The following is an 18,519-nucleotide window of genomic DNA, read 5'->3' as shown; positions in this document are numbered from 1 at the left end:
ATCTCCTGTATGTGCCTCATAGATACATTTGTTGGCAATAAAGTATTATCATTTAGAGTACCTAATAAAAAAGAGAGAAAGAAGAAGTAGAACAAATAAACAAGATAACAATGAATGTTATTAATCCGAGAGAACCAGACTTAATATAATTTGTACTAAATTCTGGCGCCAAACTAAGTAACACGATAATGTGATGACAATGGATTCAACAGTAAATTTAAAAACATAATTCATAATATCTATTCCATATGATTGTATCATTTACAACTTTGATATTCAATAATAGGATAACATTACATTAAAAAATCACACAATTAATAAAATTCTTTATTTTACAATTAGAGCACATTCAAAAAATATCTATTACCACATTTAGAGGTATTACAGAGCATTTCATGTATCTCTTCTTTGGTTCTAACAATTTGATGTTTGAGATGTAAGGATTGAATTGGTATCATTTTATAGTTTTTAAAAGCCATATATATCCACCTTTCCTTTAGAATCATAAGTAAACTGAACCTAAGTAAACTGAACCCAACTCCTACAGAAGCTGAACTTAACCCACTAAATAATCTCTTCTACTGAACAAAAATCATTCAGCCGATTTTGATTTTGTCGTAAATGATGGATGCCATCAAGATAGTTTTGTCTAAGAATGATTTTGTCACAGACTGTAAGAACAACTGTAATTTCAACATTCACTAAAGCATAATACACAGGAAGCATCTAAATGTTTTCTACATCTAAGACGTCTCTACTACAAATCACCATATATTGATTCATAATTCTTTGCATTACCGATAAATGTTCTATATCCATTTTGATAAGTATAAATAGAATTAGCCTAAAGTCTAGCCTACCTTATCCATAACGTAAACCTTTTATATAAACTGTATAGGCGCCATTGAAGTATACCTATTACATTTGCATGTAATTTGATTTTGTAATGCGTAAATATACATTTAAATTGATTGAATTCCTGATGATTTAAGATTTCTACTATTCTCACTGTAGCTGTTTGAATAAATAAATAATAATCAGGTAGAGTTCACAAACAGCTACTGCTTCTTTGAAATACTGTAATTTGTGTATATATATCTCTTTTTAGAAAATTGTTTGTTCCTTTTTCTATATAGCTTTTTAAAATGCTGAGAATTCGTAATGAATGAATGACTGATTGAGATGTGCCATTGGTATGTAAAAGTTTAATTATATATATATCCAAGTCATTGGTAAGCAAATGTACTGTATAATTATACATATCCAATCTGCAGAATGCACTGGTTAGATCCCATATATACATTTATAAGTTTGGGGCTGCTTTTTCTCGTTCTCACAGATTTGCTCAACTTCGCCTCATTTTATTTTCAATATGTAGAAAATTTCCAGTATATATGTAATTTTACTCTATGCCTGTAAATTTATATATCATATTATAAGGTGTAAAGGTTTCTAGTTGGTGTCCAGTCAAATTAGCTTATTACCTAACTCTAATTAGTCAGCTACTTTAGCAATTAGTGCAACACCTCTCTGGACAAAGTTTAGCAATAATGCACATTGAAACACCTGAAAAGTTCTTTGCATGGCTACTTTAGATTCCTCCTCAGCAACACTCAGCACTTAAGGTTCACCCATAGAAAACCAACGAGTTGTAACTCCCTGTGTAAACCAACATGGGTTATGTACTGATATTGTATCATGATAGAGGAAGTGTATGTAAAACATAAAACCTAGTTCATCTGGATATTGTATTTGTCTATATACTTAAACATAACATATGCACTGTTTCAATGCTTTTGAACACCTGAAGAGTTCATTGAATGTATCAAACAGTGGCATATTCAATTATAGAATTCAGAAATTGATTTGAGAACAAGTCAAATTAGGTAGGTTACGGTTTGCTCCAGTATTGTACCTTAGGGTTTCTTTTGTGCACTCTAATGCCCGCTGTGTATCAAAACATGGATTTAATTTTTAAACAAATACTTTAAGATGGCTACTATTAAATGTGGTTTTTATCTGAAAACTTTTCATTTTTCTAAGCAGACTCGCTTGTCTTGTCTAATTTCCATTAAATGTCCAGATTTTTAATTTAAAAAATAACTTGAAGACGATTTACTTGAACTAAACAATGAATTGAGGTCAGTGTGAATCTCGAGAGAGGGTTAATCATAATCAGGACCAGTGCTTATTTAAAATGGTATTCTCATGTTGGGGCATGGTTTGTCGCTCTGAGGTTACTGGTTCAATTCCTGTGTGGAGTGTTGGGAGGGTGCTTAATTGACTCATTGGGAGGTTAATCTCTTCATTGACTGTTCTTCACAAAAACTTTTGTGTATATTTAGTTTTGCTACTGCTTTTGATATATTTCTGTTTTATTAATGCAAGCTACTATAACTGCTAACACTGTACTACAATGTAACAGGCAGAACAAGGTACTGTAATTAGACAATTAGTTTACTTAAAGAAATTTAAACGACAGCTGAGTTAGATTAGGGATGTAAAAGTTAAGAAAAAGTAAATAAAAAAGAATTACAGAATTTACAATACAAAAATGTTTGCAAGAAACCTTTATCGATATCACAGAGGAGGAGAAGATGTTTGTAGAGAAGAGGTGTGGATTCAACTTAGTGTCACAGGCATGCACTAGCCTACATTATATACCTATTTGTAGTATTTCGGGCATGAACTATTAAAGTTAAGAATGAACTAAGTAGACATTTATTTAATTATACGGCATGTATAATTTAAAATCACATTTCCATCATTTCATTCAGTTGTGTTCAGCATATTTCATTCATTTTGTACGAAATTGCTTCCCATATTGTATATGTGAGTGGAATACATTAGATATGAGATCCATGAGGAATAATATCGAACATGACTGTTTTAGTAATAATGTTGTGTGTGATGAGTGCATCACATATACCCAGTTAAATTGTATTGTTTGCTGTTTTGCTCATCATATTAGTTTCGTTTCCAATTTCTGTGGGACCTGTACCATTGTGTAGGCAGCACATTAGAACTAATTAAAGTGGTCCCTTAAAAAGTATTGGCTCTAGTATTAAAACCTATATTTTCCCTTGTTTATTTCACTGGGAAAGTCTTTTAATTGTGGTGGTATCCCAACATGATGGTTTCTACAGTAGCTCCAATGTTGTTCCAATTTTTCATTTTCAAATTAATATTTCCTCCTAAAAATAGTACAGTAGTTGCGTTAAGCCCACCAATACATACTCAACTCCCTGCGGTGTTGTCTCATAATGTTACAGGTGCTATCAATGTATTAGCTTTCACGTTTCTCCTTTACCTACTTATATACCTGGGTAGAGAAAGGCTTTGCAATAAACTGCATTGGCAAATATTTTGAGAAATCATCCAGGGTGGGTCTTAACCTTGCAACCCTAATTTTCTGTCAAGTGTGAGCTTTAACCGGAACCGCTGAGCCTACAGTGCATCCATATGAGGATCTATTGACAACATTGGACAGTTTTTCAGGTAGTAAACCTATATCATGACCGTAACTGATTGTTGAAATGGGGCTGGAGCGAACACAGACAGAACATCTGGTAGGTGTTCTGTAGATGTTCACCCAAACTTATAGTGAAAAATTACTGTAATACTTCTTAGATAGGTCGTGAAACATCTCTGTTCTAAAAATAACAATTCAGTACAGATGACCATGCAATATTTTACATTTATAATGGGCACAAATAATAGGCTAGGTCACAAAAACATCTAAACTAAACTTGAAATATCTTTAACTAATTATAATCATCCATTAATCATGAAAAATGTTGGTAATTAACATTTTTAAATGTAATTTTAAAACTTAATTTGTAGTCAATTTACATGATAAATGTAAAGAATGCACACTTTCTTAACTTAATTTTTATTCATTTATTTATCGTTTCAAATCTAAATGTTGTAGTTGACAGAGGAGGTGTTTCTTTGTGCCATCTATCAAAATGTTGAAGTGCGAAGAGGTCAAGTAGAGTTACCGGTTTTAATCATTCAGAATATGTTACAGATTGAGGGAAAAAAGGAGGATGAATGAGATTGAGAAATAGTTAAGAAAGATGACCAAAATGAGATAAATATGTGTTAGATTTGAGGAGGATGGATGAGAAAGAGGTTGAGAAAGATAGCCAAAATGAGGAAGAGGATGTGTTAGATTTGAGGAGGTTGGATGACAAAGAGGTTAAGAAAGATTACCAAATGAGGATGAGGATGTGTTAGATTTGAGGAGGATGGATGAGAAAGAGGTTGAGAAAGATAGCCAAAATGAGGAAGAGTATGTGTTAGATTTTAGGAGAATGGATAAGAAAGAGGTTGAGAAAGATTACCAAAATGAGGATGCAAATCGAAAAGGTTATTTTGTAATGTTAAATTGTCGTGGGGAGAGAGTTCTAATGGTACTGATTCATAACAACCTTTAGTGTTATTTCTGAAATGCATTTATTACATTTACGAAAAACATGACAATATGAAATGAATATGGATAGGATTATAAAATATTCTATACAATTTTAAATATAAAAAAAATGAATGGTTATATTTTGTAGTATAAAAGAAGGATTATATTTTCATTGATAAATTGTACAGTATAATATTCAGTGTGTACTCAATGTACAAACCATTGATGGATTTATTGAGCATCTACTAAGTATTTCTTGCGTAATGGCAGACAATACTGTCATCATCACACTTTAAACTATGTCAGAAAATACAGCACATCAGCATTTGTGACTCAAGAGTCCTTTTAAATTATTATTGAATTGAGCCGCATTGGCAGTGCAAGTCCCTCCTTTATACAGATTCTTATTAAAAGTCGGCCTGCGGTGATGGAGTATGTAGAATGGGAAAATCAACGATCATAACCGACCATACGTATGACAGAAACTAAATTACAAATACTTGAGCATTATGCGTTTTATTTCTAAGCGGGGCAGCCTACCTAATTGTTCAATTAAGAATAACATATTTAAGCAAGTTCTACACGTTTATCACAACTGTTTTTTTTTATATAATCATGTCCTTTTTACTCTAGCTTCAGATGTAGTGTTCGAAAATAAAATAAATATTTTGAATATTTTCTTTTAAGATAAAAATCATTTGGATTGAGGATCGAAAATGTTTTAATATATAACATATACAAGAGTTTGATGTAAAAAATGATTTACATATCATATTACTGTAAATATGAAAAAAACAGTGAAAAATGTGAGCCAAACCATTATAATTCAAATACAGTATACTCAGTAAATTAAAAGAAAATATATAATTTGTTTTTTCATTTATTGATGAGCATCCTTTTGTATAAAATACTTGAAGTATAAGAAGAATTCAATTCAATTTGAGTATATACCCAATAAAGTTTAGTTTTCATCATAGACTACTTAGATACAAATTGCACTGACAATTTCTATTGTGTTTTGGAGCCATTTTCAACAGAGAATTCCAGATAAATAGGTTACCATATTATGTCGTAGGCGGAATTGAAATTGGCATTGTTTGAAATAATATTTTGAACATACACTGTAGTGATGTCATGTTTTATTTTCTTTCTTGCCAATAAATCGGTTGGTGATAAATTTGACCTAAAAAAAAAATGACCGAAGTCTCAGTTTGCCTTAAATTGTTGGTTTTGAAAATATAAATGTGGATCATAAGCATTCTTTAACCACTCCCCATTCTCCCCTCTTCCCCAACAACACCTCTTTTCTCACCTTAAATCCATCCCCCATGGAATATAGTATATATTATATTTTAACTGTTTATGTTAAAATCTACCTTGCTATAAGTAGTTGAATTGTCTATTTTTCATGTTTTTGCAATTTTCTCTCAAAAAATGAGCTCAAACTATTTCACTTAAACAACCTGTCCATTTTCCTAATTGTTCACACATATGCACATTGACGTATGAAAAAAATTATTCTTTCTAAATGAGATTTTCATAATGTACGAGTCTACAGGTAAAGGGATATGTGCTGATAATGACACCGGTTTCCGCGTTTAGATATACGTGTTATAACGATCGATACATTATACATTTTGTAAGAGTAGAACTTAGAAATTATGGAATGTTATTGTATATACCTTCTGAGGTTTCTTTCAGACTTAAACTAATTTATATATTTCATTTGTAAGTTGTGCATTTGTGATTTTATTTTTAAAAAAAATCAAGAATTAGTAGTTATTGTGACATTTCTTTTTTTATCTGTTGCTTGAAATTGGAAAAATTAATTAGGATTAAACATGATAACAACATGAATGTGTAATACAAATGTTTATAACCCATTTTAATTAAATTACTTTCAAATGGGATGTGTTAATTAAAAGGTGTCAAAATGCTTATTAAAAGCAATTAATTACAGTTAATTATATTTAGTAAATGAAATTTACTAATTAAGATAGTTAGGACTTTAATTATGAGAAGGTTATGTTGATCAACTAATAATAGGGGTTTTTGCGTTCAATTAAGTACCACAGCCGCAGCATACTTTATGCAAATGTTCCGGACATCCATGTTTAGGGTCAGAAAACGGTTTTTTTTGCGTTTAAGAAAATATATTATATTATTACAACATAGTTGATATCTGTCATTAATAGTTTTACACATTATTGTAGAAATCAATCAAATATTTATTTTATTTGCATACTGCCCTCAATGGGTATAGCTAAAATCAATCAGAAACTACTGTATATGTTTTTTGTAAAATTAAAACCTGTAAATATTCTGCAAAATATTTTGAATGGCAGTATCATCACCATTGTAATCATTATTGTCATTTTTATCAACATTATCATTATCATATTTGTCTTCATCAATCCTCATCATCCTTATCACCATTATTATCATCATATATCTTCATCAATATCATAATCATTTTTATCGCCATTATTATTATCATACTCATCTTCATCAATATCATAATCATTTTTATCGCCATTATTATCATATTCATCTTTATCAATATGATCATCATCTTTATCACCAATATTATCATCATATTCATCTTCATCAATATCATCATCTTTATCACCATTATTATCATCATATTTATCTTCATCAATATCATCATCTTTATCACCATCACTATTATCATACTCATCTTCATCAATATCATAATCATCTTTATCACCATTATTATCATATTCATCTTCATCAATATCATCATCATCTTTATCACCATTATTATCATCATATTCATCATCATCATCTTTATCACCATTATCATCATTTCCATCTTCGTCAATATCCTCATCATCGTCATCATCATCATTATCAACATCATCATCATTATCATCATCATACTTGTCAACATCATATTCAACTCATTCAATTATCTTTATAATCCTCATCACCACATTCATTATTGTAATTAATATTACAGTATTATCAAATTTAAATATAGAATACAAAATATATACAATATTGATTATAATACTAGTCATTAATCTTTATTGAATAAGAGCATTTTAAGAAATTAATTGATAAATAATAACAATCTAATGTTTTGGACATAAAATTGATTTAAATTTACTGAGTGAATATAAGCCATATAATACTTTATAATTACTGTAAATTAACTATAATGCACTAAATGCCATATTTTGATTAACATAATAACTGAAGCGATTAATTTTAATATTTTGTCAGGTCACTAACCACGTAGATAGTGCTTTAAAACACATTTAAAAAACGTCTATGACATTCCGGGAGCAGCTAACAGATTTTCACGTTTTGTCTCTAATCGTCAGTTGAACAGATTACTTATAGAAAAGTCCTTTCGCATTCTTTGATCTCGTGACAATGGGCCAATATATCAAGTCTATAGATATTCAATGGCGAAACATAGATAAATGCTTGAGCTTTAACGACCCGTTTCATTAGGGCAGCGCGGACGAAGAATCATAAATATATTCTGCATGTTGGAATATCATTAGTTGAATGCATGGTAATAGTGTTTGCATGTAATGAGTGTCAGATGAGAAATTTAATGCATGTGTCTATGAGCAAGTGTTTTCCAACAAATGATATTCTGTAGATTTCTCTAAATAGTATTTTGTATGATGAATCATAAAGTATTATTAATATGAAAAAATGACAATTGTAATACAACAAACAATTGTTTTTGTTATACTTTTTTTATTACAGTTTTTTAAAGGGTTTAAAAATGTTGCCATCTAAACACAACTCTTCTACAAAAGGGCAAAAAATCGTCATGTTTTAGGTCTAAGTTTATAGCAATAGTAGTGCATATTCACCATCAATGCTGCTATTAGTGTTCTCTATTTTGAAAAGGACGCTTCAGGAAATGGGGAATTCATTAAACCCTACTTAAAGCCCTACTCCCCCTCAACATGGGTTTAGTTTACGTTCTCACTGCATTCTTGTTATCTCTCATTCTAATGATATTATTTTGCGCATATCAAGTACCGTATATGCTGAGTATAATCTCATGCTTGAGTGTTAACCCATCCTCTAATTTAGGCTAAATTCTGACACTAAACTTAAGTAAATTTCATTGTAATTGCAATCTGAATATAATCCCAACCTCTAAATTTTTCCAATTTTCATACCCATGGGATTATAATAACAATAATAATATCCTGGATCTATATAGCGCCTAATGTTGTGAAACCTCTAAGCGCTGAACATTATTACCCCAGTCATTTTTTCCTGATCAAACATGTATGGAAACATACTCCCATAATGCAGCTAGTAATCAGCGCAAAGTTATGTCTTGATCAAACCTGGTTCCCATTTATACACATGGGTGGAGAGAGGCAAACATAAGTAAAGTATCTTGCCTAAGGATACAAGCAATGCGGCGAGAGTTGAATTCGAACCTCAATCTTACAATCAGTTGTCAAACGTCCAACACACTGCGCCACACACCCTTACTATATTCAGTAAACAATATGCTATATTTACGGTCCTTTAGCATCTATATTCTAACATATTATTCAATATCAACCCACAATAATTGATACAGAAAATAGGTCAGCTGAACAGAAGGTTAATGCAGTATTATATAATCAAGCCATGGCAACTATATTAATTTTATTTTGATAGTATATTATTTTCATTATGTTCTTGTTTTTCCAAGAATCTATTTTTATCTATGCCATTTAGCCTGTTTTAAGTATTGAATAAGCTGTATATTTATTCATGGAATATTATAAATTTATCAATGATTGAACGCAGCGAGGCAATCTATCAGTCATATTGTAGATGCATATTATGAGGCGGTTTTCCTTTCATCCTGTTATTACTGAATATCATTTCAAAAATTTATGAATTAAAATCAATTTTGCTGCTTGCTGACATTTATTTCCAGAGAAGTAGACATTATACTTCATGCTACATGTAAAGTGTATCAGACATTTGTATGTGGTCTCTAGGCTATTATAAAAAGGTATATGTAAATATGTATATTTTTGGAAACGAAGAAAAATTGGACCCATAGCCAGACACACCCAGACACACTGTTGCCATGAATTAGCACACGGTGATATCCTCATCTCTTAGAAATTTGTTATGTATGTGGACCTGAAATCAATGAGAGTAAAGCATCTTGGGCACTAAGGTAAGGCAGTTGTAACACTAAGACTAACATGCCAGACTGCTTCCTTGTGCCATGACTTGCTCATTTGTGGTACTGTAGGTTGGTTGTAAATGTTTTGCTTACTTTTAATTTTTAACCCAGGGTCTGGCTGGATTTCTAATTAATTATATTAAGGTGGTACTTTCTTATGTGATGAAGAAGGAGCAATAGACTTTTCAATAATATGGCCAACCCCTATTCAGAGGATACCCCGAGGACACCTTGTTAGGTCCTGAAGATGTTCCTTGAACAGTTCTACTGTACTATGATTTTTCTCATAGTCAGAAACCCACCCCTCCTACTCATAAGGATAAGGTTTGAATCTTGTCAATTTCTTTTAAATGTAAATAAATGTCATGCCTGTTCTGCTCCTTTGTATTTTCCAGTTTTGTCATTGATCTGTGTTCTCTCCAGCACACAAACCAAACTAAGCATTCTAACCAATGTTTTCACAATATAATTTATTGGATTTCTTTATACAGTAGATACTAATTATATATTGAAATTTAAGTTGAAAACATTTATATTGTCAATCCATATGTATTTGTTACATGCAATTTTAAATTACTAACATTTAGCTAAATAAACTACACAGTTTTAAAAAAGAAAATTTAATGGAATTCTGTAAATAGATACATCTGTACTAATATGATAAATGAATCTGTTGAGTTTAGTTTATTTTAAAATTACCTTGTAAAACATTGTGCAAAAATGATTGCCAACCTTGATACTAGTATAACTTTTGCACAATCTTTAAACATCTGAAATACAAAGAAATTATAAGAATGTAAGTCTACTTATTATGGGTTCCAAGATAGCCCTAAGTTCCCATCCACACCCCACACAGGTTATATATATTTGGCAGAGATAGCCCCAGGTCACACCCCCACAATTGATCTCACCCACTCAAGTGAATGGGTCCTCATAATCCTATCAATCAAGATATTTATACAAAACCTACTATTACTATGATGTATGAGTTGTGAAAACTAGTGCAATATATTTATATTGTTATATTTTGAAATTAAGGTTGATTTTTTTTTTGTGTGTATAGAATCAATATTTTATCAATTATTTATTATTTTCATTTTTTGGCAACTTACTATAGAAACAGGAAAATGCATTTTATGTTTAAGCTATGATGCGCAAAATGCGCCTTTAAGCTTTGTTTCCACTTGTACACAATGTAACGATGTAGACGCAAGTGAGTTTACCAATCTTAAGCGCCAGTTCGCATGATCCATGTAACTCACTGTAACTCACTGTAGCACCACCCCAATTTAATGAAGTGGCGTAAGAGGCTGGCGGGTCGTATCAGACCCTTTAGTAGCCTCACTCTTTCGTTTTCATGTGTCTTGAATTATCAAATTACTTGTGGTGCGCTTTCTTTCTTGAGTTGCGTCCAAGCAAGCCAATAACAACGGGACACTGAGCTGGCCTTGCCAAAATAGGAACTCGTAACAGTCCTTTGATCTTATAATATATCAATCAGGTACTATGTACATATTTTCCTGTGATGCGCAGTGTCTGTTAAGGGGCGTGGAACTGATTGTGTCGTAGCCACAGACAAACCCTTTGATCTCCAGAGCTCAGCATCCTGTTGTTAGATTGCATTGGTCCAAGTGAGACCAAGTTATAAATATGGTACAGTATGTTATCCCCATATCAGTAAGCATAACCCCCACCCCCAACTATATTTCAAATCTTTTATTTTATTGCTTTCCCTTATTATGCAATTTATTTAGACTGGCTTACTAAAGAAAACAAAATCAGACTAAATCAACAGTGATTGATAGGATTTGCTTGATTAATTGCAATTACTTACATCACCTACAAGTACCTTGAGAATATCATAGGTGTGAACAATAACACCATTATCATAATCATTATAAATAATTAATAGCTATTATTACAGTTTACAGACTCAATAAATACAATTGTTCATATTACCTGTTATGTAAACCTGAATATGCAATCAATAAACTATAGTTAACCGTAATCGCAAATATTGCGTTGTTAACGAAGAATATATTCGGTGTATATACAGTGCGTTATACTAGATTTACATTTCCGTAAGTTGGTCAAATTTGATTGAATTTATCAAGGTAAATTAAATCAGCATTGAGAATTAAAATCAAATTATTATTCTGTCATAACAGATAGATAAATTCAGGATATTAGGATTTAGTAGTATGGTCGGAATTTCTTTACTGAAGATTATTGATGATGTAATGAAAGGTTGATCAAATCTTTAAAAGCCTCGATGTATGACCTACCCCGCAGGTTGTTTAAACTTTATTTCATAGTTTGTTATTCTTGATTTAAATGGTTTTGTACAACCACTCGTTTCATTTTGTTTTTCACTTGAATCAAAATGGAATGTCAGTTTTAATGTTATAGAAGAATTTGTTTTGTTTATTTTGGATTTTATTTTATATTTCATAGATTTAAATGGTATCATAAACAATTCTCCCCTTTTTAGGGGGACCCCAGAATGATTCCATAGTGTTAAAACATACAGGTTTTCTTCATTTGTTTCATGAGAAAGTGTCCCCTTAATAAGAATGTCCCCTTAATAGAGGTGTCCCAAAAGACTGTGCATTGAGTAAGATCATTTTCCAGAGTATCATTTCAATGTATGTTACAGTACTAAATTGTATGAGGCAAGGTGCATTAATGTTAAAACTATATTACCTAAACAGTCTTTTGATCAAAAAATTCTGTAGGTTTTTTGGGAGATAAATCCATCACTTTGTATCAAACAATGCTGATATATTTGATTAATTTACGGAAATAATAGGTGTATCAAGATGGTTTGTAAATAATATATTAAATATTTGCGATTATAGTTGACTATACCGTACCTTTTAATTTTAATCAAAAGAGTGACATTTATAAAAAGATATGTTTTTATTAATTACACCTACTCAAGAATATGTTGATGAATCACCTCATAAAAACCTCGCACCTGGTTCCAATTCAATATAAGATTCAAGATTTAAAAACGATTCTTTTTCTAGCCCCAATAATCATTTTCTAGCCCCAAGGAAAGAATGTATTGATTTGAGTTATGCTGCTTTCTGGCTCAAAATCGTTCTGTATACATCTAACGAGATGAACCCTTTGAACTTGTTTCCTGTAATCTGTGTTTGATTGGTACCTCCCTTCTATTTATTGATGTTCAGGTGTAGATTTGGAGCTTAGCTAGAATTAAAGTTAGATGAGGTGTTTGATGCAACACTCCTTTGATGGTAAAGATGTAAACAATTACCTACTTTCTTCTACTTGATATACAGATGCTATATCCAGGGAGATGTAAAATAATATTTTACATCTCCCTACTATATATATATTTATCTACTTTATTTTCATGGAGGATTGAAGGTTTCAACAAACCTCCTATTTCCCGAAGTGCCTTTTCAAACTAAGACCAACTAGACATGAAACTCGTCACTTTGACGAGTTAGTTATCCGCACCACGACAAACGCCACGTGCACGTCATACGTTGGAATATTGCACACAGATAAAGATTATGGCATTATGACAAGAACTGAAGAATATGATATGCTGTTAGTGCTGAATTCTGTCAATTTGTGTCATATAGTATATACATGCAAAGAGTATAATCTGTATACATATTACATACAGTGTAGAATAGGTGAAATTACGGGACCCGCCATTTATTCCAATTTTTAACATGGCGACGGTATCAAAATGAAACACTTAAATAGCAATTTCTGGAGGAAATTATCTCAGGAACAACATATTAACGTGTAGAAGAAATTTGAATACGTAAAATATAGATGCGCACCCTTTTAAATGTGATGAACTATTACGCAAAATATGAAAATACGACTTTTTTTATTCAACTGGCCATATGATGACGTCACAACATCCGATTGGCAAAATGTTTACATGAATTCGTATCTACAATCCAATAGCTTCCAGAAAACGTTTTAATCGTGATCGTCATAAAAATTAAAATATTTTTATCTCATGCTAAAGAAAGTTGATTGACCTACACAATATATAAATTTAGGCGAAAAAGGAATACAGATAAGCGTGATGCGCTCCATTGAATGTGATGAGCAATAACGAAAGAGACAAAAATCCTATATTTTACATTCGTGTGGCCATACGATGACGTCACAATGTTTTTTTAGCCTTATCGATGCATGATCCGATATCTACAACTCATCAACTTCTAGATTTTGTAATAAAAATAAACGGTTCACGGTTTACTTTAGAAACTATGACTGTTTAAAAAAAGACATAATTTTGACGATTTTTAAAGCTTTTTCATAAAAAACGCGCACGAATTGTCTAATTCAACGTGTTCGTATGGCGTTATTTAAACTGGAAAAGGTCTAAATTGTTTTCAAAATTACTAGGAAAGACTTGAAAAATATAATTAAAGAGAAAAAAATATGTTTTTAACGCTACGTGCGCACCGCGTGCGTAAAAAATTGCGCGCCCGTGGGAATTTTTGACATGCTCAAAATGACAAGAAACGCATAAAAAGTTGATTAGAAATTAATTTTGCGCATTTTGAAATTTTAAATGCGCGTGCGCGCGTAACTTCTTGTGAAACATGCCATTTTTAATCCGTAGAAAGTTTGCCCCTGATATGACTTAAATTTTGTCAAAGTGTCAATACTAAATGACTTTTGGTTTTTAATCTAAAATCAATCATTGAAATTCATAAAATTGCGCGTAAGTCACGTTGCGCAACTATGACGTCATTCAAAAATAGGAGGTGCACAACTTCACGTAAATGCCCATATGTTGTCAAAGTTATGAAATGTTATGTTTACACATTTTAGAGAAACGCGACTCACAAAAAGGAAGGAAGGATCCAAGAATAATACAGAAAACTAGATTTGAACTCGTCACTTTGACGAGTTCGGGTTATCCGCGCAAACGCAACATGCACATTCTTAACCATATGAATCTCGACAATTATTATGCCATCCTATGACATGAAATAAATATGTTTACAGTGCTGAATTGTACCATCATATTACAGTATTTTACAGAATAAACTGTATATGTTATATACAGTGTAGCATAGACAAAATTACGAGACCCATCTTTTAAATCTAATTATTAACACGATGATGTCATCAAATTGACATATAAAGATAACAATTTTAGAAGATAATTATCTAAATAATTACATTAAAACAAATTTGAAGAATTTTGGGCACGTAAAAGTGAGATGCGCTCTCGTTTAAACGCAATGAACTTTTACGCAAGAGATGAAAATATGACTTTTTGAATTCAACTGGCCATATGATGACGTCACAACATCTGATTGGCAAAATATTCACATCAGTTCGTATCTACAATCCAATAGCTTCCAGAAAACGTTTTAATCATGATTATCACTTTTTATTCTGACGAGCTATAACAGATTGAAATTTACTGTAAAGATAAAAATAGGTGACCCACGTTATTTACATTTTTAGACATGATAATGTCATAAAAAAATAAAATATTTTTAAGTCATGCGAAAGATAGTTGATTGACCTAGACAGTATTAAAATATCTGAGGAAATGGAATACGTATAAGCGAGATGCGCTCTATTTAATGTGATGAGCAATAACGAAAAAGTAAAAAATCCTATATTTTACATTCGTGTGGCCATACGATGACGTCATAACATCCGAGGGGTAAAGATTCTGCATGAATTCATATCTACAACATATCTGCTTACATATTAAATTAAAAAAATTGGGGGTCGTGGATGATCCTGAGGAGCTATAATAGATTAAAAATAGGCATAATTTTGACAATATTTTGTCACTTTTGCAACTAAAACGCGCGCAAATGGTCTAAATCAACGTGTTCGTATGACGTCATTTTAATTTGAAATGATGTCAATCTTTTTAAAAATGACTAAGAAAGGCTGTAAAATCATAATTCAAGAGAAAAACACATGATTCTTATGCTCCGTGCGCACCTTACGCATAATTTTTTTCGCGCGCGTGGGAATTTTTGACATGCTCAAAATGTCATGATCAGCGTAGAAAGTTGATTAGAAATTAATTTTGCGCATTTTGAAATTTTAAATGCGCGTGCGCGCGTAACTTCTTGTGAAACATGCCATTTTTAATCCATAGAAAGTTTGCCCTTAATGTGACTTAAATTTTCACCAAGTGTCAATACAAAATGACTTTTGGTTTATAATCTATGATCAATCATTAAAATTCATAAAATCGCACGTAACTTACGCTGCGCGACTCTAACGTCATATAACGAAATTTCTTGCACATCTACAGCTACAGGTCAATCTTATGACAAAGTTATGCAATCTTATGTTGACCATAATTAGAGATACGCTGCGAACAAAATTCCGGGAAAGAAAGAAGAATAACAAAGAAGATGAAAAAAAAGATATTTACAATCACATGGGTTATCCTGCAACTAAGTTGCGGATAACCAAAAAATATTGATCCCATACAGTAACAAGGAGTTATCCGCTCTACCAAGCGGATAACTAATAATGAAAATGATGGTAAATAGGGTTAAACTAGCCTAGATAAGGTACTGATTTTTTCCTTGTAAAAATCTGGCTAAAGGGCATATGTACCCGCTATTCTCTTCTCTGATGAGATAGACACTATCCCTCTCTCAATGTGGCATGGCGAAACAACATTTGTTTTCGATGTGTAAGTGCACGCCGACGCTTATCACATTTCAAAGGGTAATACTCTAAAAGGAATGACATCAATTTGTTTCAAGAAAAAAAGAACATTAAACTTTTGCTACCTTAATCGGCTTTGGCTTACAGCTGAATCCATCATTGGTTCGTCATAATTGTCAAGAACACTTAGCGACAATTAGTTGTTAAACAGTCCCTTAATTAGTTTCCTCCATGATCCAGATCTCACTAATTCCATCACAAATTATAAGACACTTTTTGGAAAACTAGACTAATATGTTAACAAGCTCAAAAAATAAAAAAAACATTGTTATATATCTTTAGTTTTGTATCGATTCAAATGCCTTGTTTATCCAATAGAAGTCATCCCTTGTTAATGTGTAGTACTTATAGAAGTCATGATCATAACAATTATAGAATCTCTTACAGAAACGTTCTGTGTTTTGCACAAATAGAATAAGATTACTAAAACAACACGTCTATTCTCTTTACCTTTCATTCTTATGTTATTCTTTGTTATATAATAATCTCCATCTTCTTTACTGTATTATCTTTTGTAATTTATAACATCCAGTGATACTCTTCTACAGAACTCTGATTGCTTCTGGTCAGTGGTGGCATTAAAGTCATGCTTTTTCTCTGTCAGTTATCATCTGTCAGTTATTTTCTCTGTAGGCCTATCATGTTTAAAAAGTGTGTACAATCATTACCTGCATTGTACAAATAATAACATCTTAAAATAGGAAATAGAACCTGGCCAAAAGAAAAAATGAACATCCAAGTTTGAGGAATATTTATTGGTTCCTTTCTAAAAATATTTCTAATATTCGCTTCACATCTTTTGGCATTTATTTCAACAATGAGTTTCGTCAACACTTAAGGATGAGAACAATTGTGAATGTAATTATCTTCAGTCTAATGTCTTTGGACAACTGTAAAACATCAAGTATAAATGTGTTCTGATATTTATGATGACAATCAACACAAATTGTGTAAAGTTGGCAGAAAGGTCATTTGATAAATGTTGAATGTCCATTAGGTGGCTAGGCCTTGGATGGTGATAAAGATTGCCTTCATGCTTGAAGGTACAATTTCCTTAAATGGACATTTATTTTCAGCTTGCCTTGGGACAGTAGTTTTTATGTATATCAGTACAGAACTTACATTTACAGTATATAGGTTCCATGGGATTTGATGTACCCATTCATAAAGTTTGTATATTTCTACTGTATGTGCAGTATGTTCCTAGCTGTGAGGAAACCCACTGCAGCCCTTACCTAGGATCTATAATTGTTGGGATGGTGAATTTAAAGCTATGTCTACACTATAAAACTTTATGTGACTAAAAAATGTGATGTGCCCATATATAGACATGATAATGTCATACGACTACCATAATTTAAGCATATCTGGATTTTAAGAATCTCATGTTTTATGTACAGCTTCTAGTACATATTAAACCATACATAGAACATCACTTTTTCTGTGAAAGATTTTTGTGTGTAAAATTTCATGTTACTATTATTATAATCTTTTGTTACCTTCTTACTTTATTAGCATAGTCCCAAAACTGTGAATAGTTGATGAAGCTTTGAGTTGGTCTCACTACCAAAAACAATTTGCCATTTTAAGCATACAGTATTCATATTCAGATTATCCAGACAATTAAAAAAAGACAAATACTCATGTGGATTGAAAACAAAATTAAGTTTCTTAGAAATGAGAACGTGTGGGATTGTAATGAACTCACTTCAATTCTACTTAAGTATTTTCCCACATATTTGAATTTTATTTTCCATTATAAACTACTATATAGGAAATATTAACAACTGTTTTTTTCAATATTGATACTTTTATGTCTTCCTTATTTCTCTTGTGTGCCACATTGAAATTGCAATTTTAAAAATACATTTTTTTTAAATTGCAAAAACAAAATCATAAGTCCTGTTTTCTGAGGTCTTCATGATGATTGTTTATTCATTCAAAGCAAGGGTTTGAATCCAGTGGCATGACTGTGTAATTGATTGATTGATTGATTGATTGATTGATTTTATTCGATATTCATACACAAAAGAATACCAGGATAACCCATTAAGTCGACAAATAAAAAGTAAACTTATTTCCAATGGGGTCCAATCCGTATTAACTGAAAAAGTGAGTGGTTGGGCCTAGTACAATATATCATTAAGTTGGACGCAGTAAAAATGGAAAAACAAGAAAATACATATAAGACAAGATA

General features: G+C 31.5%; 1 protein-coding gene and 1 long non-coding RNA gene across 2 annotated transcripts in view; both read left to right on the top strand.

Annotated features, from left to right (window-relative positions):
- The first annotated feature begins 1,136 nt into the window (after nucleotides 1–1,136).
- Nucleotides 1,137–18,519, top strand: part of LOC144843165 (teneurin-3-like) — a 122,017-nt gene continuing 104,634 nt past the window's right edge. The window contains exon 1 of the mRNA XM_078699891.1: nucleotides 1,137–1,193. The gene's annotated coding sequence lies outside the window, so the exon portion shown is untranslated. The remainder of the gene's footprint in view (nucleotides 1,194–18,519) is intronic.
- Nucleotides 3,989–4,439, top strand: LOC144843253 (uncharacterized). Its single transcript, XR_013612253.1, has 2 exons — nucleotides 3,989–4,184; nucleotides 4,250–4,439. It is a non-coding gene; the product is annotated as an uncharacterized LOC144843253 (long non-coding RNA).

The sequence above is a fragment of the Antedon bifida genome, chromosome 5 (assembly GCF_963402885.1).
Source record: "Antedon bifida chromosome 5, ecAntBifi1.1, whole genome shotgun sequence".
NCBI lineage: Eukaryota > Metazoa > Echinodermata > Crinoidea > Comatulida > Antedonidae > Antedon > Antedon bifida.
This window is presented reverse-complemented; position numbering and strand designations above follow the sequence as displayed.